Here is a 15,056-nt window from a genome sequence, read left to right on the forward strand (position 1 = left end):
CCTTATCTGGAAAAGAGTTTGGTAGTTTCTTATGAAGTTAAATAGACATTTACAATACTATTTCTGGGTATTTACTCCAGAGAAATAAAAAGATTGGGTATACTTAAGAATATACATAATTTATAGCAAAATTATTCATAATTGTCAACTCAAATGTTTCAATTGATGAAAATATAAACAAATTGTGATACATCCAAGAAATAGTATATTACTCAATGGTAAAAGGAAATAAACTATATTGACATATGGAAAATTTGGATAAATCTCAAAGGATTATGTTTAATGAAAGGAGCCAATCAAATGGCTTCAGATTTTATGATGATGTTTAAATTCTGCTCTTGAAAATAAAACAAAAACTATAGCACTGTAGGAGTACATAGTGTTGTACATCAGTGATTGTTAAGGACTAGGGTTGAGAGAAAATTGTCACAAAATAAATAGCACAAGAAAGTTTTTTGAAGTGATGGAACAGTTCTATATCTGACTATGTACTACTAAACAAAATTAAATTAATATATATCAATATTTATAAAACTACTTTACACTAAAAGAAAAAAAAATCAATTTTACTATATGTTTTAAAACAAATCATAGTTTTAAATGTAGTAGTTTAAAAATAATAAGAGGAAGTAAACATGATTTTATTTTACTATAGATATTACAACTAGGAATTTGTAATGTTTCTACTCTTTACAGAATATCTTTTTTCCCACCTATAGATTTTTTTTATAAAAGCATACATAAAGATAAATGTCATATTTAACTATTTAATTAGGAAGTAACATGTAATTATTTTTAGCTTATTATGATATAAGTAAGGTGCAATTTAAAAATAAAATCGTAAGATTTTAAAGCATATAACATGATGGTTTAATATAAGTATGCATCATGCAAGGATTCCTCTCATGGAGTTAATTAACACATCCATCACCTCACATGTTAACCTTTTTTTTCTTTTTTCTTTTTGGTGTTTATATTTAAGTTCTAGTTATGAAAAATTTCAATTATATAATACAATATTATCAACTATAGTCACAATGTTATATATGATATCCTCAGATCTTATTTACCTTAAAACTGAAAGTTTGTAACATGAACTAAACTCTCCCTATTACACTCATCCCACAGTCCCTGGCAACCACTTTTCTACTGTTTTTGTGTGTGTGGCTTTTAATTATATATGTAAGTGATGTGCACTTGCCTTTCTGTGTGTGGCTTATTTCACTGAGCATATTGCCTCCAGTTTCATTCACATTGACACAAATAATAGGATTTTCTTATTTTTAAGGCTGGGTAATATTCTATTGTATATATACCACATTTTTATTTCCATTCATTCATCAACAGACACTTAGATAGTTTCTGTACCTTGGCTACTATGACTAATGCTGCAGTAAACATGGGAGTGCAGATACCTCTTTGAAATAAGGATTTATCAGTCATCCTTTCCGTAGGATATAGACCCAGAAGTTGAATTGCTGGATCACATGGTAGTTCTACTTTTAGTTTTTTGAGGAGCCTCCATAATGTTTTCTATAGTGGCTATACAAGTTTACATTCCCACCAACAATGTGCAAAGGTTCTTTTTTGTACATATTCTCACCAGCAATTTTTACCTTTCTCTTTTTGACAATAGGCATTCTAATGGGTGTGAGGTTATATCTCAAAGCTATGTCATAAAATAATGGCATTGACATAAAATCAGACACAAAAATCAATGGAATAAAATAGAGTGCCCAGAAATAAACTCTTGTGTATAGACAAGAATATAAAATGGGGAAGAAAACATAAGAGTTAAGTTCCTTGACACTAATCTTGTCAATGTTTGCTTTTTTTTAATTTGATACTAAAATGAAAGGCAACAAAAAGCAAAAAATAAACAAGTGTAATTACATCAAACTAAAAAGCTTCTGCACAGCAAAGTTAATCTTAGAAAAATGAAAAGGCAATCTATGGAATGGTAGCACGTATTTGCAAAGCACACATACATGAGAATTTAATATCGAATATATACAAAGAACTCATACAACCCAGTAGCAAAGAAACAAATAACCCAATGGAAAAAAGACCTGGAAAAACATTTTTCCAAAGAAAATATACAAAAGGCTACTAGGTATGTAAAAAGTTTTAAAAGATTATCTATAATAATAAAAGCATAATATGCTAATTAGACTGGATGTCTTTCTGGATAAAGCTGGGGCTGTGAGGGAAACTCTGGTCCCAGGTGCCTTTTTTCAGTGTAAAGAAAGAAAGAACTGGACAAAGTCTATGAAACATGCTGTTAGGGTCAATTTGCATATTACCTTTTTATTATATAGGTTAGAGGCCTGGTGCATGGGTGGGGGCTGTCTGGTTTGCCCTAAAGGGTGTCCTGGATCAGGGTGGGGGTTCCTTTTGGGTGTGGGGGAGCCTGGGCAAGGCGCCTGTGGTGGTTTGCAGGCCAGCCATGCCCTTGGGATGAGGGTCCCCACTGGGGGTGTGTGGCCAGCCTGGGTGAGGGGCTGAGGGCTGTTTTCAAGCTGGCCACACCCCCTTCAGGGTGAGGATCCCCACTGGGGTGCCTGGCCAGCCTAGGTGAGGGGCTGATGGCTGTTTTTAGGCTGGCCACAGCCCTTTCAGGGTGGGGGTCCCCACTCAGGTGCCTGTCCAGCCTGGGTGAGGGGCTGAGGGCTGTTTTCAGGCTTGCCATAGCTCCCCGTGACCCAAGCTGCCAGCCCCTCCTTTTTTTCTTTTTTTTTTTTAGTGCATCCTTGAGCGGAGGGAAGCAGGTATCTGGGATTTATTTATCTTCTATAATTGAAACTTTGTAGTCTTGAGCAGAGGCCAGGGCTGGCCAGGGTGGGCAGGAAGCTTGGCTTCCTCAATTGCTGGGGGCAACCCAAGCCTCCTGCTCACTCTAGCTCCATGGCCACCACCATCTTGGTTGGGTTAATTTGCATACTCGCTCCTGATTGGCTGGTGAGCATGGCTTGTGGGTGTAGCGGAGTGACACCAATTTGCATGTTTCTTTTTTATTAGTGCAGATTATAAATATGTTGAGAAACTTAAAGGAAAGCATTAAAATAATGAGATAAATAGAAGACATAGAAAAGAACAAAGTGTGCCCTACTGGTTTGGTTCAGTGGATAGAGTGTCGGCCCATGGATTGAAAGGTCCTGGTTTTGATTCCAGTCAAAGGCATATGTCTGGGTTGCTGGCTTGATCCCCAGTCGGCGGCAATCAGGAGGCAGCTAATCAATGATTCTCTCTCATCATTGCTGCTTCTAGCTCTCTTTCCCTTTCCCTTTCTCTCTGAAATTTTATATATATATATATATATCAAAGTGGAACTTCTGGAAATAAAAGATCCTATATAATAAAAGGCTAATATGCAAATCTACCAAACAGCAGAACAACCAGTTGTTATGACACACACTGACACCAGGGGGCAGACACTCAACGTAGGAGTTGACCCCTGGTGGTCATTGCGCTCCCACAGGGGGAATGCTGCTCAGCCAGAAGCCCTGAGCCGGCAGCACTAAGGATGTCCAACTGACGGTTTAGGCCCACTCACCTGAGGGTTCCCAGACTGTGAGAGGGTGCAGGTGGGCTGAGGGACTCCCCTCCCAAGTGCACAAATTTCATGCACCAGGCCTCTAGTCCTATATAATAAAAGCCTAATATGCTAAGTGTTCGGTTGTTCGGTTGTCTGTTCAACCAATCAAAGTGTAATATGATAATGATATGCTAAGGTCCCTCTACTGCTTGCTATGACATGCACTGACCACCAGGGGGCAGACAATCAACTGGCTGGCCAGTCATTATGATGCACACTGACCACCAAGGGGCAGATGCTCCAATTGGTAAGTTACTTACTGCTGGGGTCCAGCAGATTGGGACTGAGAGAGACAGGCCAGACACTCCCTGAAGCCCTCCCATGGTCCCTCCTCAGCTGGTCAACCTCCCGGGTCCCTCCCTGGCCCTGATCATGCATCGGTGGGGTCCCTTGGACTGGCCTTTGCCCTCTCCCAATCCAGGACCACTCAGTGGATGTTGGAGAGCCGGTTTTGGCCCTATCCCCCAGGCCAGGCCAAGGGACCCCACTGGTGCACCAATTTGGGCACCAGACCTCTAGTTAATCATAAAAGAAATGCAAATAACATTTCTTACTTCATTGGAATATTTTAGCATAATTAATCTATGAGTAGCAAAGATATCCATATTCAAATAACAGTAAAAATACTGTGTAACAAAATAAATTAATGAAAAATAATAAACAATAACATTAAAATATGCAAAATATGTATTTAAATAAGGCAAAACTGTCACAGGCAAAAAAAAAAATTTTGATAGGAAAATTTATACTACTATCTACAGTGATAATTACCTTTACTGTTTGTCCCTAAATTCAAACTATCAAGTAGAAGATAAATTTGCTTAAACCTGATTATTTTCTTCCTGGAATTTTCACAAGTAAAGTTGTGGAAACTTCTTTTTAAAAAAAAGATTGAACTTTGCTCATCACAATTTATTAGGCAATTTTCTCTGAGGTATACTAAATTTTTCTCTACTGGACTGTTGAACAAAATAAACAAATAAACAAAAATCCAAGTTAATTTTGACATTGGAGAGTCATTTTCTCTATCTGAACATTTAACTTGGTTTGAGAAAAAAAAGTGTTAATTAACGGACAGAAAAGATAAGAAGAAGTATAGAAGCTCTCACATAAGGACTTGGAGCATATTTGCAAAAAAGACTTTAAAGGCCCTGAAGTGATCAACCATGATTGGTTTAAGATTTCAATGCATGAAGTGTGAGAGGGTTTCTTATCATTCTCCACAAACTTTAACCCGATGCTTCATGATATTTAACAATTATGTACATACTAGAGGACTGGTGCATGAAACTCATGCATGAGGGGTGGAACCCAAAGCCCATCCTGCACTTTCTCCAATCTGGGACCCCCTCAGGGATATCCGACTGCCTGTTTAGGCCCGATCCCGTTCAGTTGTTTGGTCGTCCCTCACTAACCCTCTGCTGGCCTGGTCATAGGCAGCCATCTTGTGAGGGTGTGTAGGTCAATTTGCCTCTAGGAATATTACCTCTTTATTCTATAGGATAATAGCTGCTTTTAAATTCAATTAATTATATTCCAAATCTAAAAAAAGCACATGTTATTTGTAGGGAATCAGGCCTAAACCATCAGTTGGACATCCTTCCCACAATCCTAGACAACTGGCTCCTAATTACTCACCTGCCTGCCTGCCTGGTCACCTCTAAATGCCCCCCATGCCTCTGCCAGCCTGATCACCCCTCACTGCCTCTGCATGCCAGCCTGATCACCACTAACTGTCCCCCACTGCCAGCCAAGTCGCTCCCAACTGCCCCATTCCTGCCATCCTGCTAACCCCCAACTGCCACCCCTGCTGGCCTGGTTGCCCCTCATGGCCTCCCTACCAGCCTGGTCACCCCACGCAGCCTGCTGTACAGTTGTTTGGTCATCCTTCACTAACGCCCTGATGGCCTGGTCATAGGCAGCCATCTTTTAAATTCAATTAATTATATTCCAAATCTAAAAAAAGCACATGTTATTTGTAGGGCACACATCTGTTTATGGAAGATCTTCCCAATACTATACATATTTTCTTAATTGTTTATAGACATTTTTCCTGAAAAATGTATTTAGCTTGTAAATTTACTCTTAATTAATTGAAATAGTGAATTAGTATATTTTGAAACAAACTGAGATTCTTGATTAGCAAAGAATTGTAACTTAATACAGAAAATGTTATTTATATAATTTTATATTAAAACTAGAGACCAGTTGCACGGGTAATGCAATTCTAAAACCGGATGTAAACATGTACATCGGTGTTGCGTAGCAAAGATACATAGTGAAAACAGCCAAGGTACATTGTTCCCATATTGACATTAATACAAAAAGGTTAAGAATTGCACTATAAAGAGATTAATCTTTACTCATGACATTTTATTTTTACTCGAGTGACAAAATGCCCCATTCTGGAAACAGCCTTGTTATTGTCAACATGTGCCTCGGGTAAGCTTCCCGTGCGTTCAGATGCATTTGGCAAATGGACGCACTTGATTGCCACGTTCTTTAGGAGACAGGAGTGGGAGGGTTAGAAGAAATAGACATACAGTGCAACAGTGCTCAACGAGATATTCTGCGTGTGGGATAATTGATTACAGCACCATATATTTGTTGGTTATACATACTATCTTTGAATTGATGTGCACCAGGAGTCAGTGCAACAACACTGAAAAAAGTTAATAGGTAAGAAACCTATCAACCTTTTATAAAAAACACTGTGATTTATATTTATTTATTTTTGCAGCCTTGTGATGGAGAATCAAAAAAATAAAAAAGCAAGATTGAATGATAAAAGAAGTGGAAGTAGCCGTAGCCAACCCTTTCAAGACACATGGACCGAGATGTACGGGATTGTCGACAGAAACAACAGATCAGTGTGCATAGTGTGTAATGAAAGGGTAGCAAGCAGAATGCAGAATGTAAAGAGACATTTTGAAACTAATCATTGTCAGCTCTTGAAAAAAGTATCGATGAAAGGAAGGAATACATTTCTAGGCAGCTACACCTCTATAAAAGTCAATCAAATTCCATCATTAAATTTGTAAGATGCTCTACAAATTTAACATCAGCAAGTTACTGTATTGCTCACTCCATAGCTCAGCATGGAAAAGCCCTCAGTGACTGAGAATTTATTAAGGAAACATTTCTAAGATGTGCACCAGCTCTATTTCACGATATGAAAAATAAAGATGATATTATTAAAAGAATTTTTGAGTTACCACTCAGTAGAAATACTATCAAAGACAGAATAATAGATCTTAACAAAAACATACAACATCAATTTAAAAAAGACTTAAATAGCTGTAAATATTTTTCGATTTCTCTTGATGAAACTACTGATGTCACATCAAATGCTTGGTTGGCCATTATTGCTAGATATTCTGATGGTCTCACGATGATAGAAGAGTTGATAAAGTTAGAATCAGTGCCAATAAGTACATCAGGAAATGAAATATGTAAGGTTGTTATAAAAACATTCAGTGACCTAAACCTTGATATCTCTAAAATTTTGTTAGTCACAACAGATGGGGCACCAAATATGGTGGGAAAAAATGTGGGATTCCTGAAATTGTTTATGGAAGCTAGTAGGCATTCACTTGTACCTTTTTATTGCATTACTCATCAGGAGGTATTGTGTGCCAAATCGGGATTCTCAGAATTGAATGATTTAATGTCATTTGTAACAAAAATTGTGAATTTTATAGCTTCTTGATTCCTTCACAAGAGAGAATTTTCTGCACTTTTACAGGAAGTTGATTCAACCTACAGTGGACTACTGATGTTCAATAATGTGAAATGGCTGAGTTGAGGTAAAGTACTTGAGCGATTTGTGGAGTGCTTTGAAGAAATTATGGTATTTATTGAGAATAAGAATCTGGCAAACTTTCCTCAGATCAATGGTCATAAGTGGGTCAGCAATTGGATGTTTTTTACAGATCTCTCTGTTCATATGAATGAACTGAACTGAAAATTACAAGGTTTTGGCAAAAGTATTGACGTTATGTTTGGATACATCAAATCTTTTGAAAGTAAACTTAAAATTTTCAAGCGAGATATTGAAACTAAAATTTATAAGTATTTTCCTCGGATAAAAAAGTATTTTGAGAAGGCCACTACAATGAGTGTAAGGGAGTACATACTTATGTACCAGAATATAGTAAACTCATTATTTGAACAGTTCAGCGAAAGTTTCAACCAATTTAGAAGCCTAAAACAGACCATTAAAATAATTAAGTATCTGGATGTAGTTGTTTACAGTACTTTTGAATTAAAGAATTTCCAATGGATGCAAATTGACGATTTAGAGATGCAACCTGCAGATTTTCAAGGTAGCATTTGGACTCATGTGTTTGTCGACTTAAGGTCGAAACTTGAAAATCTGGAACTAAATTGTTTGAATAATGAAGAAGAGTGCAACTACGAACAACAAATTTTGAGTGCTTGGAACAGAGTACCTGACACTTTTAGAGACATAAAAAATCTAGCTATGGCTTTGCTAACAATTTTTTCATCAACATATTTATGTGAGACTTTGTTCTCAGCATTAAATAATATGAAAACGAACAAAAGAAACTGACTAACAGATGACGTTAGTGGCACATGCTTGGCCTTGAAGTGCACCAAGTATGAACCTGCAATCGAAGAATTAGCAGACAAACTTCAGCACCAAAAAAAGTCACTAATTTCTAGTTTTTGTACCATCTGATTATCATTGTTTTTATTATTATTTTTTCTAAATGTACATTGTTTTTCTGTTTTTGTTCATTTTATACATATTTTTTGGTTTATTTTTTTTGTTAAATGGCATTTAAATATATAAAATAAATATCAAAAATATAAATCTTTTTTTACTATGGTTGCAAATTTTAAAAAAAAAAAAATATGAATATTTCTATATGTGACACAGCACCAGAGTTAAGTTAGGGTTTTTCAAAATTTTGACATGCCTGCCGAGCTCAAAAGGTTCACCATCACTGCATTAGGCCCTTCTTTCATTCAATGCCGCCCCCTGGTGGTCAGCGCACCTCATAGCTAGCGATCAGACTCCCAGTCTCCCTGTTGAACTCCCGAGGGGACAATTTGAATATTAGGCTTTTATATAGAGACTGGTGGCCTGGTGCACAAAAATCTGTGCACTTGGGAGGGGGGGTCCCTCAGCCTGGCCTGTGCCCTCTCGCAGTCTGGGACCCCTCAGGGGATATCCACCTGCTGGCCAGCACAAACGGGAACATAGCATCAAGTCCCCCTGCACCAGAAGACCCAGAGTCAAGTCCCCACCCCCTTGCATGTGCCCCCTGGACACAGCATTCAGCCTCATGGAGGGGCTGACAGGCCTGGGCACTGCAGCGGCAGTGGTGGCAGCAGCAGAGTGGCAAGGCTGCATTGGCCTGTGGGAGTGGGTGGGTTGTGCCTCGCTGCTTGGCCCCGCAGCCCCCGGCCGGGTCCACAGGCCTGCACACTGGGGCAACAGCGGCAGAGTGGCGAGGCAGCATCAGCCTGCCCGAGTGGGTAGGTCATGCCTTCCTGCTCGCCCCCGAGGCCCCCAGCCAGGTCCACAGGCCCAGGCACTGCTGCTATTGGCCTACCAGAGTAATGACAGGGCTTGACACTTCAGCGGTGGGGCTGAGGGGACTGAGCACCACCATCTTGTGGCTATGAGCGCCTCCATCTTTGTGACGGAGTGACAAAGTGACGGTTAATTTCCATACTACTCTTTTATTAGATAGGATAGATAGTATATAATATATGTAAAATTGCATAGATTTGTATGTCTTGAATCACCAAATAATTTACAAATTCAAATAATGCACAATCAAGTTACTGGGTAGAACTGTATATATATTTTATATATTTTATAATATTTAGTATCCTGTTATTTGTGGTCAAGAAACTAAAAGTAAAATTATAGGATTATAGCATTTTATTACTAGGACTAAATTTTCATTTAAAAAGGCAAGAAAATATTTTTAAATATCCTATTTCAAAATGATCTGTGAATAACAACTGGTTTTATTATATTATTTTTGTTTTAATTAATAATGGATAATTTAAGAGAATTATACACAGCTAAAATGATATGATTAAAGATATTACACTACAAGACTGAAGTCAATTGCTCACGAACTGTCATAATTATCTCCTTAGAGAAGTCTATATTCCTATGCTCTGCTCCTCACTCCCCACCTTAGTGGTAGAAAGAGATAATGTGGAGGATATTTTATTCTCTGGCTTAAAGACAATAATATAAAATAAGGGTCATGCATTTTTTTTTTTGAGCTCTGTTAGTTTCTATTTTTTTTTTTTTTTTTGCTTTCAATGTAAATAAAGCCTGCCCATAGAGAGTATAATGAACCATAATAAGTAGGGAAGTGTTTCATTACTGTTGAATTAAATCTGCCAATTTAAACAGTTTCATTTTCTCTGAGCCAAAGATTTGAGTGATTGTCATCATGAAATGTTATTTTCACGTGTATTATAAAAATCTGCTCATGGTCATGACTATTATCTAAATATGGACAAATGTATCCTTAATGAAATATATCAGAGCCTTCCTTCCTTCCTCCCTCCCTCCCTCCCTTCCTTCCTTTCTTCCTTTGTTCCTCCTTCCCTCCCTTCCTTCTTTCTTTCTTTTTTTTTTTCTTATTCATTCCTTTAATTTGACTTCTGGTTTGATTCAAAATATTGTAAGATAACAAATACTTAGCAAATACTTTAGTTATGGCATGTCTTTTACTTTTAAGTTTATTTGACTTGCTATTTTTTATTTATAGCTTTGTTAATGTTTATGTGGTATCTTATGAATTATATAAAAGATGAATTAGAAGTCCTGGTCAAGATGACAGTATAAGTAAATTCCATACTCAAATCCTCCTACAACCACATCAAAATTACAGCTTAACTACAGAACAACCATCATGGAGAACCTCCTGAAATCTAGCAGAACAAAAGTTCTACAACTAATGATATAAAGAAGAAGCCACATTGAGACTGGTAGAAGGGGTGGAGATGCAAAATGGGCTGGTCCCACAAACAGGTGTGGTGGTTAAAAACCAGGAGGCATATCTTGGCTATAGAGGTAGCACCTAAGGAATGAGGGGTCTCAGCCATACACCAGGCCTCTCAGTCAAGGATTCCAGAGGCAGGAAGAGAAGTCCCCATAACTTTTGGTTGTAAAAACGGGTCAGATTGTGGCTGAGTGAGATGGAGGGTGGCCAGAGCCCCAGGCATTTCTCTGAAATGGCCTGTGCACAGACTTACTCAGACTCACTCACTCTGTGTTCCAGCATGAACACCAGGTACGTATGGGGAGAAACTGAGTTGTCTGGCATCAGGTGAGAGTTGGAGGGCAGCTTTCTCTCAGACCGAAGTGTTGGAAGAGTCCATTATTCTGTTTTTGGGCCTTCCTCCTACAGAGCCCCACCTAACTGGGGCGACCAACCCAAGCCATTTACAATGCCCTTTCCTATCTTGCCTCATGCTTCTGATTTTCCTAAAATTCCTCAAACAAGTAGCATCTGCCCTCTGTATGCCCCATACCTCTCACTAAGAAGCCCCAGGCCCAGAACTAGAGGCAGTCAGCCTTGCTAACTCCAAGCCCAGCACAAATAGTGTCCATTTGCATATCACTTTGTAGCTCATGCTGGGTGGCCCCCAGCAGGACACCGGTCATGACTGACTGTGGCCTGCACTTCCTTAGAGGCCTCAGAGCCAGAACACCTGGTAGACAGCGTCAGGCCACCTGGAAGCACCACCAATGCACTCCACAAGGAACACACTTAAGGGCAGACTCAGCAAGCACCACAGTCCCATTAAAGAAAGTCCTGCTCTATGGGCTCAACACTTGCACAGCCAGTACTCACAGCAAATTGGCCTGTGGAAAATCTCTTCCATTGAGGTGCTAACAGCAATCAAGGTCCAACTACAGCAGGAGGGTGTACACAGCCCACATGCGGGAACACCTGGAGCACCCAGCTCAACTGATTGGGGAGGCTGTGTCACTGGATCCTGAAGGACACCTAGTAGATATGGCCACTCTGCCAAGGCCAAGAGGTGTAGCAGCTTTACCTGGTACTGGTACATAGAGACAAACACAGGGAGTCAGCCAAAATGAGAAGACAAAGAAATGTGGCTCAAATGAAAGACCCAAATAAAACTCAGAACTAAACAAAATGGAGACAAGCAATGTACTGGATTCAGAGTTCAAAACACTGATTATAAGGATGCTCAATGAACTTAGAACTTCAACAAAGAGATAGAAAACACACAAGAAAAGCCAGTCAGAAATGAAAAATACAAGAACTGAAATGAAGAATATATTACAGGGAATATTACTGGGAATCAACAATAGAGTAGATGAAGCAAAAAACTGAGTCAGCAATTTGAAATATAAGAAAGCAGAAAACACCCAATCAGAAGAGAAAAAAAAAATCAAAATATGAGGATAGTATAAGGAGCCTCTGGGACAACTTCAAACACACCAACATTTGCATCATGGGGGTGTCAGAAAGGGAGGAGAGAAAACAAGGAATTGAAAACTATGTGAGCAAATAATGATGGGAAACTTCCCTAGTGAAGGAAATAGACATACAAGTGCAGGAAGCTCAGAGTCTCTAACAATTTGAACCCAAAGAAGCCCACTTTAAGACACATCATAATTAAAATGTCAAGGTTAAAGTCAAAGAGAATCTTAAAAGTAGCAAGATAAAAGCAGTTAGTTACCTACAAGGGTGCTTCCATATGACTGTCAGCCAATATCTCAGCAGAAACTTGGAAGGCCAGAAGGGGGTGGCAAGAAATATTCAAAGTGATGAAAAACAAGGACCTACAACAAGCTTACTTTATTTAGCAAAGCTATCATTCAGGACTGAAGGATTGATAAAGATTTCCTAGAGAAGAAACAGCTAAAAGAATTCATCACCACCAAATTATTATTACAAGAAATGTTAAAGGGTCATTTTTTAAGAGGGGAGAGGAGTTGGGGAAATGGGTCAAAAAGATGAAGGGAATAAGAAGTACCAATTGCTAGTTTCAGAATAGTCATTGGTATGTAAATTACAGCATAGGAAACATAGTCAGTCATATTCTAGTAAATATGTATGGTGTCAGATGAATACTAGATTTATTGGGGTGATCACTTAGTAAGTTATACAATGTCTAACTAATCACTGGGATAATATTGTATGTTAACTGTAAGTGAAAAGACTAAATACATCAGAGAGACCAAAACTGGTTATATGGATTATGTGTCATTGAATCAGCAAGACAAAACATAACCTGTGATCTTAGTATAAAAATGGTATACTGGCAGCCATAGGTGGAGATATACAATCCCAAGTTATGACCAAAGCAAAAAGCTTTTTAAATTCAAGGAAAATCCACAGAAATAATTCTGGAATAGAGATAAGTATAGGAATTAAGTAATTTTAGTTTGCTACGATATTTTCCCCTTAGAAGCATTTCTTTCATTTACATGTATTTTGAATCATTCCTGTAATCATAAACATGCAGCTTTCTACCTAACCTTGTATGTGCAAATGAATATGCACTTATCCATGTAATCTTTAGAAAGTACATATGAAACATAAAACACGATAATCTGTTTACTAACAGATATTTGATTATCTCCATTAAAATGCCATTCTTAGTTTTAAATGTAAATATACACATAAGTTTTTTTTGTTTTTGCTCACAATTCCCAATATACTGTGAAGTAATATAGCTTTATCATTACATTTCTACATAGAGCAGCTTCCTTTCTTTAACTAACTACCTTTTCCAAATCTAATTTTTATTTCTCCATTGGTATACTGATATAAGTTAATAAACTCTTCACATTTTTCCACACCCAGTTTAAATAAAGCTAATAATTTATTTGTACCCATTTCGATGTAGTAAAACATTAACTATGTTCTCTAGAGGATATTTGTTCTCCATGTATCTTTAAAAGTGTTCTGAGAAGTAATAACTGCTTAAGGTGACTTTAAAATACAATTTAGAATGTAGAACTGCAAAGAAAAAAGACATACATTTTAAAAAATGGCTATAGCTAAATGTTAAGTTCTTCAATAAACATTTTAATTTTCAATATTTTCCTAGTGCTTTTGCTTTGATATTTAATATTTAAGAATTAATTTTATGACTGATTTTAAAACTGTCAAAAGCATAAGTAAGCTATTCTCATAATTGAAGACATTTCTTCTAAAATATTTAAGAACTTAAAATAGGATTATTTATGAAAATAATATTAAAGAGTTAAAAATTTTATGCTCTTATCTAACACTAAACAAAAGTAATAATCATATGTGAAAGATAATTTTGAAGCATAAAGGAAGTGAATTAGAAAGCTTTTATGCATATGGAAATTTTTTCTAAATATTTTAAACTGCAATGTCCCCCCGTTTCCTCTCCCTTAGCTCCATCCAACCCGCACCCTACCCCAACCCCACACTATTGTCTGAGTCCATGAGCTATAAATATATGCCTATATGTTCATAGGTTAATCTCTTCCCATCCCCTCCACCAGCCTCCTCATTGAGCTCTGTCATTCTGTTCGAAGCATCCATGCTTCTGGACCTATTCTGTTTGTCAGTTTATTTTGTTCCTTAGATTTCACATGTGAGTGAAATAATGTGATATTTGTCTTTCTCTGATTGGTATATTTCACTTAGCATAATACCCTTTATGCATAGGCCATGGACATAGACAATAGTGTGGTGAAGACCTGGGGTAGGACAAGAGGGCAGGGGGAATGGTGGATATATATATAAAACTCCCCAAAGCATCAGATGACGAACACATACCAACAAAAGTTGAGTTGATTCAACATTTCTAGCTTGGAAACAGATTGATTTATTACTGCGTCAAACTCTGCTAATAATTGAGGAGCCAAATACTGGAATACTAGGGATACATCTTATCAGTGGAATCTGGATGACCCAGGCTCTTTCCCAGATAATTGAAAAATGGGATGATCTAGGATAGGGAATATATATGTATATATTCATACCCTGATTTCTAATGAATGTCTTCATAAAAGTGAGTTGCTTTAGGGAAAAGGAAAGAATTGAGAGGATTTCAAAAGCAAAAAAGCTCTAAAGCTTGTGTACGAAATAGAAAAAAAAAAAAAAACTCACACTGTAAACATGCGGCCCAGTGAGAAAATGTTAACAATGTCGTATTTAATGCCACTTTCGCTCCTATGTGACCACTCACAAATACACCGTCATTCAAGGGTCTGATTGTAGCAAGCAAATGGCAAAGTGGTTTTAGTGTAAATGAGCTGGGTAATTTATCTGTGATTAGGTTAATCCAGAGAAATCTTTAAAAAATAAATAATAATTTATTCTTGGACATTAAATAATGCACAGAAATGCTTATTAGCAGTGCCGAACTGGAACTGAAGAAGTACTTACCGTGTAGTATCACTGTTCCTTTTGGAGTGGATGAAGGCTGCAGCAAGGAGAAC

Source organism: Myotis nattereri (assembly GCF_964212035.1).
Source record: "Myotis nattereri genome assembly, chromosome: 2".
NCBI lineage: Eukaryota > Metazoa > Chordata > Mammalia > Chiroptera > Vespertilionidae > Myotis > Myotis nattereri.